The sequence below is a fragment of the Saimiri boliviensis genome, chromosome 12 (assembly GCF_048565385.1).
Source record: "Saimiri boliviensis isolate mSaiBol1 chromosome 12, mSaiBol1.pri, whole genome shotgun sequence".
Lineage (NCBI taxonomy): Eukaryota > Metazoa > Chordata > Mammalia > Primates > Cebidae > Saimiri > Saimiri boliviensis.
Window position 1 is genome coordinate 53,733,570 of NC_133460.1, and position 19,678 is coordinate 53,753,247.

At 36.7% G+C, this 19,678-nt stretch overlaps 1 protein-coding gene and 1 pseudogene across 7 annotated transcripts in view; one reads left to right on the forward strand and one right to left on the reverse strand.

Annotated features, from left to right (window-relative positions):
• ADK (adenosine kinase) overlaps positions 1-19,678 on the forward strand; it is a 582,906-nt gene that overhangs the window by 416,905 nt on the left and 146,323 nt on the right. The gene's annotated exons all lie outside the window — the stretch shown is intronic.
• On the reverse strand, positions 1,103-1,714 carry LOC101043824 (ubiquitin-conjugating enzyme E2 variant 1 pseudogene; annotated as a pseudogene).

Genomic DNA, 19,678 nt, shown 5'->3' on the forward strand with positions numbered 1-19,678 from the left:
ACCGGGTTCTTTCTTAATCCCTGCTGAGGATCTTGAGAAGCAGCAGCACCAAAACCAAGGCATGCACCGGATTCAAGGTTCTTTTTGTTCCAGTTGTCAGATTCCAAACTAGACCCCAATGGATTGCAAGGATGGCCAAATGAAAGCCCTGTTTAAAACTTCTTCAATTTTTAAAAGCAAAAGCAATTACAGTAAAGTAAAACAATTCAGAGGGATCATGTGTGCTTACAAGTGTCTTCATGTGGTCTTTCTCCGAGTTCAACCACCAAGGACTCTGAGAGCTGGCAGGTCTGAGTAACCCTGGTGACTATTCTTTTCACCTTATCAAAACCTGAGCTAAAAACAATGTATCAGTTGATGACAGCAGAGGGTGGCAGGGCTGAGGACCCAATATTCATTTCCCAGGCTGGTGGAGAGTGAGAAAGTATGGTTCTGAAACTAAACAAGGGAGGTCAGAGACTCTTTTCAACCTTACCTCATGGCTTCTGGCCAAAGCAAGGAAGTGTCATGGAAGGTGTTGGGTGGTGATGGTGCAAAAAGGAACTTCAGGAGGAGGGAAGAAAAAGCAGCGCCCCTCGATAAAGGTCGGGGAGAGAAGATATGGGGAAAGCCCTGAATTCCTCACCAAAGGCCAATCTCAGAGGGGAGCGGAGGGGTTACAATCTATGCTTCAGCCAAGGGCAGGAGTGGAGGAGCGTGGGGACAGGATGATGGCTTCAAAGTGGCATCATTTAAGACTTGAAGAAACCAGGGGTGCAGGCAAAGCACCCCACACACCCAGCAGTAGTCCCACAGGCTGCGACCTGAAACCCTCACATCTACTCTAACAAGTCCTCCAGGCTAGAGGGCTGTTGTTGCAGGGTGAGTGGGAGGCAGGAGGGTAGGGGAGAAGGCAGAGACCCCAGGCCGTGTGATCAGCAGCAAGGTGATTGTGTGATGTGTCTTTTCACAGTTGAGTTAGATGTGCCCCACCAGTTGTGATGGGAATCAATTTAAATAGACTTTCTTGATCCCAGAAGTTCAACTACTTGGACAGTGGTTACACTTGACAGGATGATTTGTTATAGCACAACTTACATATTTCAAATGGACAAAAAGTATCATTTACAGTATCTTAAGATAAATTTCCTTTGAATGGGAGCTTCCTTTCCAGTACTTTGAGGTCTACAAGACGTATCTAGAAAATTTACTACTGTGGAAAATGAAGACTGCTTAAATCGAATGGTGAGGAAGGGAAGAGCCTGTGGTTTTCCTTTTTGATTAATTGCTGTAACACTCCTTCAGGCGGCTGAGGAAGTTTCATATTTTCTTTAGACATCATTAGGCACCGAAGCTCTTGCAGGACAACTTTGATGCTATATGAGTTCTGCCTTTTTGCTAGCACTGATATGGCTCTTGGGTCCACCACTCCATTAGAACTATTAACTCCATTCATATTAATTTTTGTTACAAATCTTACAAAGGGGGGTGCTTCTGGGTATTTAGATCCACATTCTATTTTAAGGCTGTATATTCGGTTTTCATAAATTGTTCTTGGAGGCCCAATTATCATCCCTGTCCATTTTGTAAGTGTCATGTCTTCGTCATCTTCTAGACCCCAGCTAACTGTGCGGTCTCCTACTCCTTTCTGGCCTTCTTTGAGTTCTTCCAACAGTCGGAAATTGCGAGGGACTTTTACTCCCGAGCCCGTGGTGGCTGCCATCTTGCGTCGCTGTCCCTTCGTTTAATTACTTTTTAGAGACAAGGTCTCTCTGTGTTGCAGGTTTCACCATGTTGTCCAGGCTGATCTTGAACTCTTGGGCTCAAGCAATGCACCTGCTTCAGCCCCCCAAGTAGTTGGATCTACAGGCATGGCATGCATCATCACACCCAGCTCTGGATATATATATATATATATATATATATATATATATATTTTTTTTTTTTTTTTTGAGACGGAGTTTCACTCATGTTACCCAGGCTGGAGTGCAATGGCACGATCTCGGCTCACCACAACCTCCGCCTCCTGGGTTCAGGCAATTCTCCTGCCTCAGCCTCCTGAGTAGCTGGGATTACAGGCACGCGCCACCATGCCCAGCTAATTTTTTGTATTTTTTTTTTTTTTTTTAGTAGAGACGGGGTTTCACCATGTTGACCAGGATGGTCTCGATCTCTTGATCTCGTGATCCACCTGCCTCGGCCTCCCAAAGTGCTGGGATTACAGGCTTGAGCCACCGTGCCTGGCCTGGATTATTTTTAAGTAAAAATTTTTTTAGGTGAAGACAAGCTTGTATACGAGAGTAGTTATGACAGTGTGTTACTGACTCAAGGATGTACTAATATACAAAGGATAGAAAAACCCACACACATACAGTCACCTAATTTACAGCAAAGATACCACTGGAATATAAAGGAGAAAGGAATAGTGTTGGGGTCAGTTGATATTCATATGGGAAAAAATTAACCTCTGCCTTATACCACATACCAAAATTAATTCTACATGATTATACATAAACGTGAAAAAGAACAACAACACTTCTAAAAGAAATCGTAGGAAAATACCATGGTCTTGAGTAGGCAAAACTTTCTTATGAAGAAAAAATAAAGAAAGTATAGTCTGGTCCAAATGCAGTGATGTTTACAACTAATCGATCGCAACCAATTACAGATTTCTTTGGTTCCTTCTCCACTTCCACTGCTTTACTTGACTAGCATTAGGAAAAACAATTTTTAAGGAAAAATAAATTGGACTTGTCAAAATTAAGGACTTTTCATCAGAAGACATTGTGAAAGTGAAAAGGCAAAATATAAAGCAGGCTTGAGAATTGTGAGAAGTTTAGCATGGAGGACTAGTGGAAGGAAATATGTTTGTACATAATTTTTTCCCCCTAAAGCCCATACTAAGAATAGAGAACCCTACATTTAACTAAAGACAGCAAATATTTTGAGGCCATATTTGTTCTCATTTTATGCCATTTACTTAGTAAATGTACATACCTTAGAATGATAGATTCATGCATGTGGTATACAGTCCTCCCTTACTATCTTCAGGAGAGTGGTTTCAGGACCCCTCTCACACACACATGGGTTACCAGTACTCTAGTCCCCTGCATAAAATGGAGAAATATTTTTATATAACCTATGCAGACACTCCCATATACTTTAAATAATCTCTAGATTCTTTATAATACCTGATACAATGTAAATGCTATGTAAATAGCTGCTATGCCATGGTTTTTCATATTATTTTGTATTAGTATTATCTTTTATTGTTGGATTTTTTTTCATATTTTCAATTCACGGTTGAATGTGGATGCAGATACAGTGGCCAACTGTATACATATTTTGGGATCATTTTAGTGGTAGTAAAACTTGGTTTTCCCCAACTGTTTCTATTAACTCACAGCCAACTATGAAATATGCCACATTTATCCTGATTAAATAGTAAAATGTCTTAGCCCTTTCCACTGATTATATTGACAGAAAAGATTAAAAAGTGATAGATAAACCTAACCAAAAAAAAAAAAGAATGTTTTCATAAGCCACTGCTGTCGGCACTTATTTGAGATATTAGAACATTTTGTAGTTCTTTATTTTTAAATGACCTTAGATTTTTAAAAGGGTTTGTTAATTCAAAAGGTCTCCTATGATTAAGGCAGTTCAAATAGTAGACTGAGGGTAAAAGAGGGATTGACTGTAAATAGGCATGGAGGTATCTTTTGGGGGTGATGTAAATGTTCTAAAACTGGATTATGGTGGTGGTTTCACAAAATTTGCACAAAAGCATTGACTTAATACACCAGAAGCATGTTAATTTTGTAGTGCGTAAATGAATGCCTCAGTATAAGCTTTTTTTTTTTTTTTTTTTTTTTTTTCTAAAGGATACCATTAAGATAATGAATCGGCCAGCCACAGATTAGGAGAAAACATTTACAATTCATGTATCTGACAAAGGATTGTATCCAGAAATCAATGATAATACAAATTAATAGTAAGACAAATAGCATCATTTTAAAAAACTGGGCAAAAGACTTGGACACTTCACAGAGGGAAATAATCAAATGGCCAAATAAGCACACTAAAAGAGGCTGAACATTATTGATCATTAGGAAACACAAATTAACATCACAGTGAGATACTGACCCATTACTCATCCACTTGAATAGTTAAAAATCAAAAGGACTACCAGTTGTTGACAAGAATGCAAAACAACTGGAACTCTCAGCTGGTGAGACCAGGCAGTGGGACCACACATTTGAAAACATGTATGGTAGTTTTTGAGTTTTTTTTCCCCAGTAAAAATTAACCATACATCTACCCTATGATCCAGCAAGTCATTTACCCAAGAAGAACAAAAACATATATCCAGAAAAAGAGTACTGCAAGAAGATTCATAGCAGCAAACAAAGATATCCATTAACAAGATAATTTTTCAGCAGATCGTATATTCATTTAATAGTACACTACTGGGCAATAAAAATAAATGAACTACCCCTGCCCACAACTACATGCATAAACCTCAGGAACATTATGTTGAACAGTAAGAGTCAGAAACAAAACAGTATTTTTGTTCTACATTATACCATTCAAACAAACAAAAACAATCCATAACAGAAATCAGAAAGTACTTTCCTTTTTGTTAGGGGGTATAGGGATTGACTGGTAAGAAACCTCAGAAGACTTTCTGGGGTGATAGAAATGTTCTCTGTCTTGTTCTGGATAAACATTTAAGATCTGTGCATGACATTTTATGTGATCATACCTCAATAATAAGAATGCACCGGCCGGGCGCGGTGGCTCAAGCCTGTAATCCCAGCACTTTGGGAGGCCGAGGCGGGTGGATCACGAGGTCGAGAGATCAAGACCATCCTGGTCAACATGGTGAAACCCCGTCTCTACTAAAAATACAAAAAATTAGCTGGGCATGGTGGCACATGCCTGTAATCCCAGCTACTCAGGAGGCTGAGGCAGGAGAATTGCCTGAACCCAGGAGGCGGAGGTTGCAGTGAGCCGAAACTGCGCCATTGCACTCCAGCCTGGGTAACAAAAGCGAAACTCCGTCTCAAAAAAAAAAAAAAAAAAAGAAGAATGCAAAATTCTACAAAAGCCAATTTCAAGTTGACCCAACATCTCTACTAATAAATCTGTTTTTAAAAGAACAGTAAATCCTAAACCTCTATTTTAAGAAAAAATAAAGCATTTAATTGTATATAATGTTATTTAACATACTTTAATATATGACATACGGATTGTGAAAAGATTATTTAAACAAGTTGGCTAAAGAAATTTCATGAAGAGGGTGAATCTTTTGCCTTATTGCATATGCTTTTATGTTGAGTAAAACCAAAGTGATTTTCCATGGTAGCTTCTTACACTCTGTTCTTTTACACTTTCTTGTAGTAAAATGGAAACTAACTTTTTTTCATGAAAGGGTAATTATACACTAATGTGCTGCTTTTCTCTCCTGTTCTTTTTCTTTTATTATGAAATATTTCATGTATCAAAGAATATGTCTAACATATGTATATTACAAAGTATATCCTCTGCCTCCCTTCTCATTTGAAGATCCTAATGATCCTCTGCAGAGCTAATGCTTATTCTGACTTTTGTGTTTTCATTTCCTTTTATATATCCCATATATATGTAGCCCTAATAGGTGTATGCATATGTGTATTCTTTTTTTTTTTTTTTGAGGCAGAGTTTCACTCTTGTTATCCAGGCTGGAGTGCAATGGCACGATCTCGGCTCACCGCAACCTCCGCCTCCTGGGTTCAGGCAATTCTCCTGCCTCAGCCTCCTGAGTAGCTGGGATTACAGGCATGCGCCACCATGCCCAGCTAATTTTTTTGTATTTTTAGTAGAGACGGGGTTTCACCATGTTGACCAGGATGGTCTCGATCTCTCGACCTCGTGATCCACCCGCCTCAGCCTCCCAAAGTGCTGGGATTACAGGCTTGAGCCACCGCGCCCGGCCTATGTGTATTCTTAATACAATTTGTTGTTTAATTGTGCTTCTTTTTAACTTTACAGATATGGTACAATATGTAGTCTTCTGAACTTTTCTTTCATTAGTATATTTTTAAGATTCATCTATATTGTTGTATGTAGCTGAAGTTCATTAATTTACATTGCTACATAATTTTACATTACTGGTATAAATCACTATTTTTTCCCTGTTTTTTCTCCCTTACCCTCTTTTTCATCCTTTGATCCCACCTATAGCAGTAGTTAGTTAAATAAGCAAAATGATTAGTGGCTTCAACATGTTTGGAACTCTTCTAATAAAGAGTTGAAATTACGGCTTCGAAATATAGATACCACTAGCAATCCCTTCTATTTCTATAAGCATAGTAAGCTATATTATTTGCATTTTATAGTAGGATATGAATTAAATAGTTATAATGACAACTGCAGGGTGGGAATTTTTAACACACTAGAATAAAATGTATCTTCGAGACATTTAGGGTATCTGAAGATCAGCATATTGCGTATGGTGCAACCGAACCAATGAGTTTGAAGAAAATACGCCTATTGCTGAAACAGCACAAAGTATAAATTACTCTTTTGTACACAAATACAAATCTATAGTCTTTATAGATTACTTTCTACATGGATAGTTGTATGTATAATAATTGCAAATATATCCTGTTTATTTAATGGGTTATTTTTCTCTAAGATCCAATAAAATAATATATTTTCTAAATTAAAAAGTTATTCCATTCTCTTTGTGTAGTTTGCAAGGAAAACAAATAGAAAGTTATTACAATTTTTAAAAATGTTCCAGGACAAAATTAATACTAAGTTACAAGAATGATAAAGCTTAGAATATTGTCATTCACTATAAATAATAGCTGCAATTCTAGTGTTGGTTTCTTTTTTCACGAGTCCATTTTGATATTAGTTTTTCTTGTTGTGGTCAGGCACAGTGACTTTTGCCTGTAATTCTAGCATTTTGGGAGGCCAAGGCAGCGGATCACTTGAACTCAAGAGCTCCAGACCAGCCTGGACAACATGGCAAGATCTTGTCTCTTACTTTAAAAAAAAAAAAAAAAAAAAAAAATGTTGTAGTGAAGCAGCATTTTATTTCCCACAGAATAGGGTTCTTCATAAAAGAACTCCAAAGTATTTATTTATAAAAATGTAATTTGGTATACATGCAGATGTAGCTTATTTTATATATAACCACACTGTAATAGTTTTTGTGGTAAGCAATTCAGTTAATGTGACTACAGGTTTAAGGTATAATAATGTGAAATTTGGAATAGATTTTAACTTTTAAAATATAATTTATGTTAGGCTGGGCACAGTGGCTCATACCTGTAATCCTGTCACTTTGGGAGGCTAAGGCAGGAGGATCACCTGAGCCTAGGAGTTCAAGACCAGCCTGGGTAAGATAGGGAGACCCCATCTCTACAAAAAAAGAAAGTTAGCCCTGCATGATGCACACCTGTAGTCTCAGATCTCCAGAGGTTAAAGCTGTAGTGAGCTGTCATCATGCCACTGTGTTCCCGTCTGGGCAACAGAGCAAGACTTTGTCTCAATACTAATAATAGTAACAATAAGAATAGCTTATGTTAAGGGCTGATCTTTCCTTTTATGTATTTAACTAAATTGATTAACTGTTTGTTATTTTTTTATGTCATAGATGTCAGATACAGCTAGCAGTTCCATAAGCCAGAATTACAGATGGAAGAGGGGGAAAGAATTGTCAGAAAAACTTATTAAGATTTCTGTCCTGGCAAGGTGTAGTAGCTTGTGCCTATAATTATAGCATTTTGGAAGGCCAAGGTGGAAGGATTCCTGGAACCCAGGAGTTTGAGGCTGCAGTGATCTATGATCATCTCATTGCATTCTAGCCTGGGAAACAGAGCAAGACTTTGTCTCAACAACAACAACAACAACAAAATCTATCCTAAGTGGATCATACAGAAAGTTTAAAATTAAATGTATGCAGTTATACATATCTTACTAAAATGCAGGGCAATCAGAGACCAATCTAAAAGTAATCAAAGGTGATCATGTCTTGGGGATATCCTGTTTCTCAGATGCTCTGGATAGAAAGCACCTAGAAGGTTGAGATAATTCTGATGCAAAATCAGAGATTTCACACCATATAATCAACCTCATAACTTAAGTTGGTCCTAACAGTAGACTCAACCCCTTAGAAAAGACTAGGCAGAGCAATTTTGCTATTGACTGTATCCGAGACTCCATTCATTCTTGTGTTACATAGGACATAGTATATACTTTTTAGTTCTCTAATAATAATAGTTCTCTAAGAAGCAAACTGGGATGAAAGACACTATTCACTTATTTTCTTAAATGGGGAAGGCATTCAAGGGAGTGCAGGTTTATTAATGCCACTTTTAAAGATATAAGGAGTAGATTTTTATTCTAATAAGTCGTACATCAATGAAATTTGGTATTGTAGCTCCAGGGCAGCAATTACTTATATGTTGACAACTTATACATGTTTTACATGCCCGTTTGCTCTCCTGTTCACTACTGAAATGTAGTTACCATAGCAATGAACACATCACATGGTTCCTGTGCTAGTTCTAAAATAGAGAACAGCAATATGCCATATGAGCTCTGCTTATCTTCTACGTAAGGACGGCATATACAACTTGAGGCTATTCCATAACTTTCTCAGTGCAGATAGCTTATCATTGATTTAGAAAGCTTTCAAAGTAAAAAGCAATTGGAAGTAGTATATTTCAAGTTTCTAGCCTCTCTTGTACTGTTCTTTTCCACTGAGCTAAAAGAACATTTCATTAGCTTGACCAGCAGGGACTCTGCTGTTGCATATTTAGATATGTATCATTAATGGAATAACAGTGCCACTTAGAAGATTGGTGGGAGAGGCATATATAGCATTCATGGACACATTTTCTAAGTCTTATTGAGCAATTCTTAACCAATCGTAGCTTTTCTCCTACTATCTCATTTAATGTTTTAAGTTTTTAAAAATATAGGAGGCTGTTTTAGAATTTGAGGAGAGCAAGATGCCAGGCACAACTGGAGGCATGCTATTAGTTCCTTTTAGGTCCATTATTGTTGTGTAAGATGTTTAAATACATTGGTTATATAGCAGTTTATCTATAGAAAAGGACTTCAGATTTCTGTGCCTGGTGCTATCAAGGCCCTATTTATGCCCTACTGTTGCATTTAGAATATGTTGTAGGTTGTCAGACCTCCAGAAATAAAGTAGGAACATACTCCTTTTACTGTGTCTCTTACCAGATATTTATTTGCAACAGTCCAAGCTCTATGGCATATTAGGAAATGGTGCTACTGTGTAACTCTTTCTAAACATTAATAAGCAAAATAAATTTCAATTTGGGTTTTTGGCTATACTAGGCCAATTGTTGAGTGGAGCTACAAATTCAAAATTTTTAATAATATTTATTGAAACTACTGGGAACAGGTGTTTTATATATAGTAGAGGAAACCAGTGCTTTATTCTCTTACTACTATATATTGATTGAAACTTGCAAGAGGTGATTCAAAGGTCTTCAAACACTAATTTTGGAAGCTAAAAAGGCATACGTATTTGACTACTGATGGGGGCAATATGTCAATTGTGTAATATTTTTATCTACCCTTTCAGTAATAATTTAAAAACCATTTATGTACTACATAAACTATGAAATATTGGACACTTCTGTATCCATGTAATTTGCAACAAAGTAGAATAAATGGCCAGAGATGTTATTGTAATCTTATGCTTGAACCTTCTTTCTTTTTTCTTGGTCATTGTTTAAAATCTGGACATTATACAAATAGATAATGCAAAAGAAAATTATTTCATAATCCTACCACATCTCAATCTTTGTTATTAGTTTTAAAATATGTCCTTCTAGACATATTTTATTGTATAAAGTATTTAAAATACTGATTTTATTGCAGCAAGAGAAAGAAGGGCATTTATCATAGGGTTCCAAGCAAGGAGGATGGGCAGCTCATGCTTAAGATCCAACCTCCCTGCTGGCTTACAAGAATGGGTTTTTAAAGGCAGGAGTGCATTTCAGGAAAGTAGAAGTTAAAGGCAAAATTGTAAATTACCCATGGAGGTTATACATGGGTTGGCCCAAAAAGGAGGACGATCTTGAAGTGGGCCCTTACAGGTCATCGGTGGATTAGGAGAGTCTTTGATTTGCAGTTGGTTAAGGAAGAAAGGCTTTGTCTAAAAACTTGGGGTCAGCAGAAAGGAGTGTTAAGGTTTGGCCTTAACATAGGTTAGTTAGGATAAGGAAATCTGTTAATCATTATGGGGTGCTATGTCAGGGTCAAGATATGAGAGCAAGCCAGGATGCACCGGGTCAGAGTGACCAGTTCAGGAAATTGATAGCCCGCAGGTGTGACTCTCTCCAGGCCCCTCAGGAAGCAATTTAGAACAAAAAGCAGTAGTCAGAGTTCAATCTTCAGTTTCCCTTATCAAAGTTCTATGTGACAGCAGTTGACATTTTCTTTTTTCTCTTTTATTTATTTAAAAGAAGGGTATCATTCTGTTGCCCAGGCTGGAGTACCATGGCACATTCATAGCTTACTACAGTCTCAAACTCCTGGCCTCAAGCAATCCTCCTGCCTCAACCTCCTGCGTAGCTAGGACTACAGGCACATGCTACTGTGCCCAGCTCAGCATTTTCTATCTGGTGGGTGTCCTGGTGTGTTGGGGGAGGGACCTGGTGAGAGGTGACTGGATCATGGGGGCAGTTTCCCCTATGCTGTTCTCATGATAATAAGTAAATTCTCACAAGATCTGATAGTTTAAAAGTGTGTGGCAGTTCTCTGCTCAGGCTCTCTCCTGCCACTGTGTAAGATGTACTTTGCTTCTGCTTCGCCTTCTGCCATGATTATAAGTTTCCGGAGGCCTTCCCAGTCATGTGGAACTATAAGTCAATTAAACCTCTTCCTTTTAAGTTACCCAGTCTCAGGTAGTTCTTCATAGCAGTATGAAAACAGGCTAATACACCTGGTTTCTGAAAAGTAACTTGGCTGGCTTTGAAGTGGGGATGAGCCATGAGCCAAGGATGCAGGTACTTCTAGAAGCTGAAAAGGCAAGAAAAAGTTATTCCTTGGAACTTCAAAAGGAATCAGCCCTGCACATACCTGGATTTTGCCCTGGTAAGGCTGGGCTGGACTTCTGATGCTTCAGAGACAAAAGCCTGGCCCATAAGGGTTTCTCCCTTGCCTGTCTCAGACAGACTTAGGACTAACTTTAGGCTTTGAAGTAAATGAAAGCTGAAACATTTGAATGTTTGATTTTCACGATCCAGAACTTAAGCCTCATGGGACCCGTGCATTCTGTGGACCCAGTAGGATGTTACAGTCTGCACACCTTCATACCATGGTGGTCTGGCTTCTTCCCTCTCAGGCCTGTAGCCTCATGCTCTGGGCTTCCCTGGAAGCTGGTGTTCTGGAGGCCTGCAGTTGCCACCCTGCTGTGTGTCAGCACTGCTCTCTGGCACCAGCCTTCCACTGACCTCCATTCCTTGGCCTAGTTGCCCACTCGTGGCAGAATACCAAATCTGGGTGTTGGGGACCAGGCAGAGCCAGCAACTCTAGTACCTGATGGACAGAATACTCATTTTAATGAAATCATACGTTAATTCTGTTTTGTATCTTCTCTCATATAATAGCTAGATCTCTTTCCCTAATAGTACAAATTTATCTGCCTTATTTTGTATAAGAGCTGTATTATATGAATACCTTGTTGTTTATTCTTCTATTAAAAGTTTTTATGTTGTTTTCTTTTTTGTTGTTGTTATAAATAGTTCTATAGTAATATGTCTCATGTACTTTTATGTGAATCGTTCTATAGGCTCAGTCTCCAGAATTGAACTGCCAATTCTTAGGAAAGGAAAATTTAACTTCTGATAAATTTTACCAAACTGCCCTTCAGAGAGTCTACCAAATCATATTCTTGTTTAAATGTCTTTTTAAGCTTTTCCAAACTGATAAATTTAAAATATTGTATTGTTTTAATTTGTATTTTTGGAGTTAATGTTGTGGTTCTGTATTTTATCATGTTATAGTCCATTTGCATTTTCCTCTTCTTTTAATTCCTTGTTTGCCTAGCTTTCTTTTTCTTTTGGTTGGTTCAATTTTTCCAACTAACTTTTTTCTTGTTTCTTTTTCCCCCTGTATTAGGAAAATAAATTTTTACTTGTAAATGCTTCTTGCAGTTTGTCCATTGAATTTTTTTTTTTTTGAGACAGGATCTTGCTTTGTCACTCAGACTGGAATGCAATGGTGTGATCACAGCTTACTGTAGCCTCAACCTTGCAGTCCTCCAGCCTCAGCCTCCTGAGTAGCTGCGACTACAAGCACACACCACCATGCCCAGCTAATTCAAAAAAATTTTTTTGTGTGTAGAAAAGGGGACTATGTCTAGTCTCAATATCTTAGGCTTAAGTGATCCTCCCTCCTTGGCCTACCAAAGTGCTGAGGTTACAGGCATGAGCTACCCATCCAGCCTGTCTGTTGATTTTATTTTTGGTGCTTTTTTTGTATTTGGAACTTTTTAATTTGTATTTAGTCATATTTGTTAGTCTTGTCCTTTATCCCTTCTAGCTTTTGTCTTAGTTAGTAATATAAAATGATGTGTTTCATATGGGTCTAATTTATGCATTCATAAAGTATGCATTAGCTTACAGAAGCTAATCATTTACATCCTAGTGTACCATGTATCTTAGATGATGGGTCATTGCTGCCTGTACAATCTAAGAAGAATCTTATTTGCAACAATGATGCTTTAGCAACAAACCAAATTCTCTAGAATGATTAGCAGCTACTTCTGAAAATTGCTGTAAAGTCATAGTAGCATGTAATATGTACAGCAATAGTAAAAACATGTAACAGTTTTTTTTTTCTAAAATTTAGTTTATTCTTTTATGTGTCCTTATATTTATAAATATTAATTTTGTGGCTAAAATGTGTACATCTTTCCAAGTTATAGTATTGTGAGAAGCATAGCTCATGGCATTTCACCCAACAGAAAAAAATTCCTTTAGATAAACACCAAATCACAATTAACCTCATTCTACATACTGGTCTACTAATTACAAAATCAGTAAATGTTTATTGGGTGCCTGTTTCATTGCTAAGCTCTTGCAAGAGGAAGAGAGAAGTGGTGGTTTTTTTTTTTTTAAGGTGTAAGCTATCATCCTATTTTTAAAGGGCTCATAATCTAGTTTGGAATATTTGGCATAAGTACATCCAAAGGTAAATAATAAAACAAATGATAATTGCTTGACAAATGATAATTGCTCTCCAAACCAAACCAAAACAAAACAACAAAAGTGTTAGTCTCTTCTGTGACTATTATTATCTGCTAAGGACATGTTACTGGTCGAAGAGCTTTGGCTGCAGTCATTTCTAGAATGTAAAATGAAATCATTCAAAAAAACTGAGAGTGGCCAATTTTACTTGTTGAAGAGAATAAGTGGTGATCTGTGAGTTTGTGAATTTGTCTACCAGAGTATATTTATTTTCTTGCTTATACCACCAGTTGCTCCTTCTTGTTAAAGCTTTCACTGTTATTAAAGAGAAGTACCTCCTGGAAATTTTAGCATGCTAGTTGTCAAACCTGACAGTACAGTGATAGGCTAAGATTCTTTGTTCGTCTTGGATAGGGAAGGAAAGAGACATGAAAAGATGAGGAGTCTGAGGTGAGGGAAGATGATGAAGAATATGAATCAAGGGATCAGGCATCAAGATAACCTTTCTTTTTTCTTTATGTAGACTTTATCTGTCTTGATCAGGCATCAAGATAACCTACATTTATTTAAACGTAGATTTTATCTGTCTAATGTGTGTGTTCCTAATCCCCAAATCTATTCATTTCATTCAAATTGATGAGTACTTTCAATGAGAACATTTAAAATACTTTAAGAAGTTCACTGTTTATAACATCGTTATGAGTCCATGTTAAACCAGAGAAGCAGAACCAGTAGAAAATATAGATTTAGAGATTCATTACAAGGAATTGGCTGATGGAAGTATGGAGGCTGGCTAAGCAAGTCCAAATCCCAGTCAAGAGGAAAGCAGGCTGGAAACCTAAGGGCATAAGCTATTTAGAGTCCCTGGGCTCAGGGAAAGCTTAAGCTCTCTTTCACAGGCCTCACCTAACTTTGCCTTATAAGTTTCTATAATGGATCCCTAGAGTTTGCTCACTGATATGATGGTCTAGACAAGTTACATTTAGTGAAATTTGGTTGTGAAATTGTATTCTTAATTGTTTATATCTGGTGTGCTTGAGCACATATACAACCTTCTTGCCTTCTCCAGGTCCCTAAAAATAATTTCTTAAATCAAAAAATATTGAAATGCCTTCTATGTACAAAGCACTTCTCTTGACAGAGTGGTGAGCAAGACAGACAATCTAGTAAAAAAATGAGACAAGAAAACACCAACATTACTTGTGGAAAACATAGTTACAGAGGATGTAGAAGGACATTAGTCGTGTTTTTTTTTTTCATGACCGACTGCCTGGCACATAGTAGATGCTTAGTAAATGCTTTTTGAATAAATAAGACCACATGACATTTTTAAAGGAGTAAGGGCCTCATATATATATATATATATATTAGAAAAGCAAAGAAGGTTCTGATTTGGGGATGGATTCAAGAATATATTGGGATGGGTAAAAACACACTTTTGCTGATTAGCAGTTTGCATATTTCCTTTAAGGATAGTCTTACTCTCCTTCTCCTAACTTAACCTTTGCTTGAGATTAGTGCAGCAGTTTGTACTACGTGGAATTGCCAGTGACCAAGTGAATATTATATACCTATGAAAGAAGAGGAAAATTAAGTCCTTACTGTGTTGCTGCATCACTAATCCAGGCTTCCAGCTAAATGCCAGAATATAAATTTGATCCCTTATCAAATCTGGCACAAAAATGTTTAGGATCCTTTTTAATATAGTACATATGCTTTCAATAAGTGCCTGCTTTAGCAAGAAATAAAACCAGTGTTTTTTGTGTCAAGTACAAGCTGTTGTACTCTGTAACTTTTAAACTGTCCTTGTGAACTAGGTCAAGGGTAAAATTAAATTTGGGGTTTGTATTTGGTTTTACATTCAACAAATATCATTTTTTCTTTGTGTTGTATTGTCTTGTGGGTATTTGTTTTATTTTGGTTTGGTTTTCACATAGAACAAAATTCAAAATCTACTCAATATTCTCCAGCCACACTGGCCTGCTTTCAGTTTGGGATTTTTTTGTTTTTAATATTTTTAAAGATGGCATCCGACTGTGTTGTCCTGGCTGGAGTGCAGTGGCTATTCTAAGTATGATCATAACACACTACAGCCTTGAATTCCTGGGCTAAAGAGATCCTCCTGTCTCAGCCTTCCAAGTAGCTGGGACTACACGCTTGTGCCTCCACACCTGACTTCTTTCTGTTTTTAAAACAATTGACCTCTTTCACCTGTCCCCTCAAACTCTTTGTACATGCTCTTCCCTCTGCCTTGACCTATTTTTACCCCATGTTCAGTGTTATTCACTCATCTTACTCTTACCAATTTATTAAGTCTCAAATATTTTCTCAGAGATTCTTTTTTCACCCATACCTCCACATCTCAGTTAGATCTCCCTTAAAAATCTCTTTTGTATTACTAGTTCCTAGCACATAGTGGATTTGTGGTAAGTGAAAGGATGGGTTGACTATATTCATACTATATTCTAGTCATTATAAAATGTCCTCAAGGAACTTTCTTAAATCTGAGTTCCAAAGGGCCATGTTATTTTGTAAATAATGTTCTTACTTTTACTTTAGGGAACAAAATTAGCACTTTTTAATGAAATAGAATTAAAAATATAAGCATATACATTATATAAATGCATGTATAAATTGTCTGAAAATGGCAAGTTGCAAAATAACATGAATAGCATGATCGCTGTCATAAACCTTGAAAGCCACTGTATTAGTGGATACTGTTGTATAATAATCTCCAAATAATCACATCTAGAAAACAACCTGTTTCACTTGTCAATTTCCCCAAACATCTCTCTGCTGACTGCATCTTTGGCTTCTAAGAGTTCTTTGCTGAGAGTCAAGAGCCAGAATCTCAGAAATCCCCCAGAAAGACAATTTAAGTTAAATTCACCCATCAAGATTTGGAAGGAGCTGCTTAAAAAAAGAAAAGCACTGTATTACATTCTACTTTTAATTTTCAAAACCTGAAAACCTTCTCAAACCCAGGGAACCTAATGGTATTTTCATCTATTCTCTTTGATAGCCCACAAGTCCTATGATTTTCTTAGCATCCTGTAATACATTTTGCTTTTATCCTTTTACTCTGTTTTTTCTTCCTAGAATTCTCATTCAGGGTCCAACACAGAAATCTCTTTTCTCCACAAACCTTTCCTGCCTAACCCTATTTCCCTTTTTTTTTTTTAACTCTTTGAATTTTCTCAACATTTTTTGGTATGCATTTTTTTATGTTTTCGTGTAATACTATAATACAGTCAGTCATGTTTAAGTTTATTTTGTATTAGAAGTAGGTTTTTTATGTGTTTGCATTCTTCTTAATTTTACATGTGCAAAAAAAAAGTCATTTTAGTCTTATCTTTCTTAAATGAAATAATACAGTTTTAAATCCCTTTCGTGAGGAATTAAATGTAAGTAATTTGGGGGATGCTTTGCTTCACCTCCCTGGAATCTCACACAAAGTAAAACATTCAGAGAATTAATCGCCCCTGCCCCACCCCACCCTAATCTTCTGTCCATGTTGGCTGCCCTGAGTTGTCCACTGTTAAACCACATAATCCCTTAAAGTTCAGTGGCTCTGTTGCTTCAGTGGACATGAGCATCTTGGCCAAGGCTTCAGTAGTTTTCTGTGTTGGATATTTTCTCTTGGCATCTCCAGATAGGGCTGTTTAATCTTTTCTTTCCCTGTTCTGTGCCCAAGGCCCTGAGAAAATTGCAGGTATTAGTGACACAGAGACAAAAAAGGGATATAGAGTTTGTGGGACTCTAAATTATTTAAAGCATAGTTTTAAAGCTCTGGGAAAGTTGGGTGAAAGTTAAAAACGTGTTCAGAAAGGAGGAGTTGGAGCCTAGTCAAGTCACAAGTCTTCAAATTCAGCCGAGCTCTAGTGGCACTCCTGAAGCATTACTATATCCTTAACATGTGCTTTTTTAGTCTATGAAACAATATTGGCATAACTGTTCCCCTAACAACTTAATGAGAAACTTAAAGATTTTAACAATTCAACATTGCTGCCTATGATACTGATGATTTTTAAACAAGTTGTTGTATCAATAAAAAAACATAAACCTTCCTTAAGGAAGTAAAGCAGTCTACTGTGACCCCACTTGCCATTTTATTTTTCATATTAATGAATATGATTAAAATTAAGATGGAATAAAAATTGTTGACAAATAAAATACAAATTGGTTGTAGAATAAAAACCAAATTGTTATCTTGAGACACATGTTGCATATTTTAACTTGGTACAAGTCCTGCTGAAATAATTTCTGACTCTTAAGTGACAAATATTAATTCTAAATCCCATCAAACAAGACAATGCATGTTATGAAAGATAAATTTATAAGCATTTACGTCCCAACTTTAGCCATAGAATCATTATCGTAACATGTTTACTTTCAACTTGTTTCTATGCTCTTTCTCTCCTTCACATCTAGCCTCTTTATGTTTTTATTTTCTCTCTTTTTTTTTTTTTTTTTGAGTCAGAGTCTCACACTGTCACCCAGGCTAGAATGCGGCACAATCACAGCTCACTGTAGCCTCCAATTGCTGGGCTCAAGTGATCCTCTCACCTCAGCCTCCCAAGTAGTTGGGACCACAGACATGCACTACCACACCCAGCTATGTTTTTGATGTCTTGTAGAGACAGGGTCTCACTATGTGAGAGGCAATCTTGAACTCCTGGACTCAAGCAGTCCTTCCTCCTTACCCTCCCAAAGTGCTGGGATTACAGCCCACTGCACCTGGGCCTGTTTTCTCTTTTTTTTCATTCTAAACATAATCACTTCCCTATTGATGGGTTTTTGTTTCTACTTCTGAATATATTTAAATGCCACTTATAAAATCAGAAATCTTATTTGTGTTTAAATATAATAAGATTTAGCAGTAGCTTGAACTGCAACATGATTATTAAATGTAGGTTTTAATACTAGTGATGATTCACATTTTCCAATTTTTATGTTTTACAATTTGTTTTTCTTGATGAGAATTTAAATATCTATGAATGAGGAGAAGGTTACTTGAATTTTGGCTTCTAGAAAGAAGTAATTAATCTTTCTATGTCACCTTTTAAAAACATATTTTACTTTTTATAGAAAGACATCAGCAGTAGAAAATAACAGATATTTAAATCTGCTCACTGACTTAGGCCAATTATTTTTTAATAGAATCTCTGTTTCTATGAATCTTCATTTTGCTTAAGGAGACCTCCTAAAAATTCATTTTTATGGTCATTGAATTTTAAAGTTAGAAAAGACTTTAGAAAGTGTTATTAGCCTCTCGTTTTTGAAAAGAGTGTCTTGCCCAAAGTCACACTACGGGTAAAGTAAGAGGCAGAGGAAGAATTGGAATTTGGGTTTTCTATATTCCAAGTCAAGGACTCTTTCTTTTAACCTCACTATTTTATGAAATATGGAGAGCATGCTGATTGTTCATCTAAAGTTCATTACATTGTTTGTCTCTTGGAATTTGTCATTTAAATTATTCACTATTTAAATTAAAATACTTTATCACCTGTTTTTTGATCTGCCATCCAAGAATTTTCACTTATTGTTTTCCCTTTAACATTGAGTCTGTATTACTGCTGCTAAATAAATTAATCTTTCTACAGTGTAGTCCTAATTATGTCACTCAAAACCATAATATGTCTCACCCCTTCTGTCTATCAGCCACATAGTTAAATAAATGAAATCCAGTCTTTTAACCCATTACAGACTAAATCTACCTTTCAAATCTTAGTACTTTCCACTCCTCTGCTCATCTTTTATGGGCCTACCAAATAGACTATTTACTATTCTCAGAACACACCTCTCATTTTTCATACTACTCTATCCTTCCTTACATAACAACATTTCCTAAAATTTTACCCATCTTTTGAGACTTAGATCAAATTTCCCATTTCTCATTTCTTTTGTTCCCTCTCTTTTTAATTCCAGTTACATTGTACTATAAGCTTGTCCAAACTATGACCCACAGGCCACATGCAGCCCAGGATGGCTTTGAATGCAGCCTAACACAAATTCATAAACTTTTTAAAAATATTATGAGGTGTGTGTTAGGGTGTGTGGGTGTGGGGGTGTTTAACCCATCAGCTGTTGTTAGTGTTTGTATATTTTATGTGTGGCCCAAGACAATTCTTTATCTGTCATTGTGACCCAGGGAAGCCAAAAGATTGGACACCCTTGATGTACTATATTCTGACTTTAAATTTTGCTTTCACCTTAATTCTTTTTACCTTATTTTTGTTTAATCAGATGGGCCTAGAAGAGTACAACATAACTGAAGAGATAGTGTCTAATATGATCATTCATTATTAAGATTCTTGAAGCAGGTGAAAGATAGTTATTGCTATTCTCTTTTCTTTCTATATCAAATAATCAAAAATCTGTCCAGGTCATCACAACCAAGAGAAGTCCTGTTCCTATGCCTATCCAGCACTGACTAGGATCTCAATAATATTGTTATAATGGTCTCATGCGGATTG